Here is a 4,666-nt window from a genome sequence, read left to right as displayed (position 1 = left end):
AGAAAGAGGACTATCTGAAGTAATACAATTAGTAACAGTCGCGGCAGTAGTGCTATTATTGGTAGTAGAAACAGTAACAGCAGTAGATTAGTAGCAGCAACAAAGAAAGCATTCATGATATTAGTAGTCATTGTAGCAACAGTAGGGGTGCCAGTAGCAGCGGATGCAGGAGTAGTAGAAAGGGGGCTAGCAGCAGGAGTAGTATTTGTAGCAATAATCTCAACTGCTGCAGCATTGGTGTTAAAATGAGCAGTATAGTAGCAGAACCTACAGGAGTAGTAGAAAGAGAACTAGAATTAGTAATAACACACGTAGCAATCACAGTATTTGTTTTATTACGATTTGCAGTTGTAGTAACGGTAGTGTCAGTAGCAGTAGATGCAGCAGGAGAAGTAGAAAGAAGGTTAGTAGAAGCAATAACATGATAAGCAGTTGCAGCAGCAGAGTTATTGTTAGTAGTATTTGTAGTAACAGCAGTAGACGCAGGAAGAGTAGAAAGAGAACTGGCTGCAGTAACAGCATTTGTAACAGTCGCAGCGTTAATGTTACTGTTATGAATAGTAACCGCAGTAGCAGCAGTAGACGTAGCTGGAGTAGTAGAAAGTGTAGTGCTGCGAGTTGTAGCAGTAGTCGAGAATGCACCATGGCTGGTTATTTCAGGCTCAGCTGGCAGGCGCTATATTCAATATTTACATGAAAACAACGCGCCTGTACCCTCTCCTCCACCCCTGTTCCCGGTGGGCCCCTGAGACGAGACCAGGCCTGGATTCCCTGCCCTCGCGCTCGTTGGCGCGCCAGTCTCCCTGTTATGACCTACATTAATTCAATGCGCATGGCCAAACCAACCGCTCACATGGCTGCCGCCCACAACATGGCAACGGACGCCGCTGCCGCGAAAGCCCATTCATTGTTGTCAAAATATCGCACTGTACTGCTCGACCAACGCCCTAATGTTTACTCTCTGTTGAATTGGAATGCCCAAATAAAATTTGATTTTGCACTTTAAATTGCGTTTGTCTCAGGATGTGTTTCTTCAATAAAATAGTCCACAGGGGACGTATCCCTCTCCACAACACATGACCCGATGTTTAGATATTTGTTGTTTCAACTTAGAGCTGTTTTGCCCCCCCCACCCCCCTGAACCTCGGAAAAGATGACATTCAGTGGAAACACGGCGATCTCTGCATGGAAACGATCGCCCTTAATAACCAACTGATGTCGTGGAAGCTGCCGCCTCCACTGACCGAAGGAGTATGAATAAATATCTCACGTCCCCCATCACCACCAGCCTGACCACAGCTCCATGTAATTACCAGATGCGCCGGAAGTACCACTGCAGCGCGCACTCACCTGGCTGAAGGCCATCGGCTGCGCGCGCAGAGCTTTCCTTTCATTTATTTTTCATTTTCAGAGTCTGAGCCGCGCCATAAGCTGCCTCGGTCGCTTCGTCGCCACGGGGCCCTGGAGATACGGCTTCCGTGATAGGAACCGACAGACGGGCACGGCGCACCCTTTTAACCCAGGGTGGCGAGAGAGACGGCGCCACAGAAGGGACATTTACCAAGTAGACATCATTTAGATCCAAAGATGAGGAAACCGAATTTGGGCTGTCACAGGGAACGGAAATCTACTTCCCGGCGAAATAAGGGGGATATACCGAAATTTGTTATCATTTCCTAAATGGTTAAAGCCAACAAATAAAAACACAAATAAAATGTAAATAGTAAAATCACAGAACACAGGTAAGGACCGGCCCTTTCTTTGTTCGATGCCTCCGAATTCTTCTTTTTGGGGCATGGCTGCTTTTAATTTCTAGGTTTTTCGTACATTTGTGACTCGCCAAAGTGTGCTTCGTGGGAGCCCTGCTGACATAAATCTGCGTAAATGGCGTCCGCGTTGCATTCATGGCCTCCTTTCAACAGCCAAGTTGAAGTTCTGTTGGGTCATTAACCCCCTGCCTCCCACGGTGGCGCAGACAATGGGGGGCTGTGACTCGCAGGCCCCTGCCTCTGCAGTGGCAGCCGGGGCCCGGCCCCACGCTCTGAGGCCGGCGACGCGCAGGGGTCCCCGGGCCTGGGCCTGTAGTATCCAGGAGAGACGCGCAGGCCCGCGGACCGCGTAAATGCGCGCCTTATAGCCACAGCTCTCGCCTTTATACGTGCTCACCGAGGGGGAACGCACGTCACAGGGGGGCAACAGCCGAACGACCCCCATTCAAGCACAGATACTATCTGTCCCGCGCTACACTCACAGGCACCTCTTCAAACCGGATTCATGTCGAGAAATCGCGACATTCACTGCAACCAGCATTTCTATAACTTTCGAATTTTGACATAGAAGACAAGCGGAAAAAAATAAAGTTGATAGCCAGTTCAACTATCGGAAATTCGCAGGAGAAAGACAATTTATATTTAATAAACTACTGTCAAATTGAGCCCGAACCTTGCGTAATAACGGGTTGCTGCAACAGGCTAACACTTTAAAACTTCAAACAAACAAAAACAATAGTGCCGAACTTGTTATTGGACCATAAACCTCTCCATATTGTGAAAGGTGCTAACGATAGTGTTGCCTTTGTTCTTTTGAGCAGGGCGCGGGTGTAGAATAACTGAATTTACATTCGTTTATTATGCACCCCATCGGCCATAGACAAGCGCATAATCAGGTATAAAATTACATGAATTATTAAAACGTGAGTTCATTAGAATTTGAAAAAAAAGACGTGGATGCATGGCACCATGGCGAGTAGATACTTCTAAAGTCAGAAGCTCGGTGGCTCCAAGGAGCCGAGCCGGATCTGAGAGCCACCCACCGCGGTCTGCAACAAGAACAAATTATTCAATCAGACCCGGACATAGGCCCTGCGCTCCGTGGACAGTTCTCATCACGCGCTCACCACGTGCACCTGGGCTTCTGGCATGCGGACACGCGGTGCCCACTCATCTCTATCCCACGTACATGCATAGCTTGTATGCCTGCCCTTGATGTTATGTATGTGAATACACGCGTATATATGTGTTTAACCCCAAAATAATACTAAATCAAGTACATGTTTGGACATTAAGCGCAAGGTGCATTATTATATCAAACACTGCATTGCACATTATACACCCATGAAATATATATATATCTATATATCTATATATATATATATCTATATATCTATATATATATATATACATATATATATATATATACATACATATATATATATATATATATATATATGTATTTTTTTTTTTACAGGGTGTGTTTGATGCAATCTGTATATGCTCAAGAGTATGTTGCTTAAGTGTGCCTGTACGTGTTGGTAAATGTATGGATCTCATATGCACATGTCACCATGTGTAAGATGTCTATAAGTGTGCAGAAGCACCTTAGCAATGTGCGTATTCTATGCATTTAGGCGTAACCTGATTTAGTTCACAGCATAATGTTCCTCTACATTAACAAGACGAACCTGGGACTTTTGCAATTATAAACATTATGGCATCCAGTAATTACATAAGTAGAGATGTTTCAATTTTTAATAAAATAATTAAACATAAATTAGCAGACAGCGCAGTCCTAATACCAGACGCACAAGAGAAAAAAATATTTTAATTTGCCGCTCAAATCACAATTGATTCAATTCTGAGAACGGAACATGACAAACTCCTAACCCCGAATGTATTTGCCGCGACATCTTAAATATTCACCTCGTCACATTCATTTGTTACAGTTTAACTTTAAAAACAGCAATCTATCTCGCTCGGAAATTTACTTTCGCCAAATATAAATGTAATATACACACATTGCGGATAGCGCGTATTATTTTTTTGACATTTCGCCTCCACTCGACTCTAAACCCGGAATAGTTTCTTTGATTATATTTGTCATCAATTTGGCGGGAACGTCGCAGCTGTGTACATGAAAAGGCGTTATATTTTACCACAGAGACCACCGCTTTGAACAAAAGGTTGAACCGATACAATAGGCGGGTAAAGAGTGACTGCCATGAAATTCTTGCCGAACAAAATTCAAAACGAATTGGCGCACACAGACTCTAGAAAAGAAATCTTTCTCCACAGAGCCTTGTTTCCAGGGAGTTCACTTTATTTTTCACGCTGTCATCTAAACCCCCGCACCCCGTCCCCCGCCCCTCCCCCCCCAGAAGTCTGTCCCACCTGTGATGGAAGGATATATTCGCCCATTCCAATGTATAAAGTGTGTACGTGCAAGCATGCATTTACCGAATAATACAAATGGATTTAATTGATTCAGGGTGGATTGCTGTCTCGAATGTTCACACTGGCCACGCCCCCTTCTAGAAACTTCCCTGCATTTAAAACCCTAAAGATTCTCACTGTCTCGTTCCATTCGAGATTCCACATATTTGGGTATGAAACAAGCTCCAGCTGTCAAGTAATTCAGATTACAATGTTAATAAACAGCATTTGCCTGGGCCTGCAGTCTCGCAAGATTAATGCTCGTTCCCGCACCGGGCACCACCGGTAAGTGCCCCCCACAGGTGGCAATGCTGACGGGCAGCCTCTCCCCATTAATGAACGAAACTTAATCTATCCTCCTGTAATAGGACAGCAGGGAGCGCTTGTCTTCCGGACATTGTTATTTCACATACAACTCAACCGTCTTTTCCACGTATTACAGCGGCATCTACGTCACG

Source organism: Lissotriton vulgaris, unplaced genomic scaffold, assembly GCF_964263255.1.
Source record: "Lissotriton vulgaris unplaced genomic scaffold, aLisVul1.2 SCAFFOLD_3740, whole genome shotgun sequence".
NCBI lineage: Eukaryota > Metazoa > Chordata > Amphibia > Caudata > Salamandridae > Lissotriton > Lissotriton vulgaris.
Note: the sequence above shows the minus strand (reverse complement) of the source record.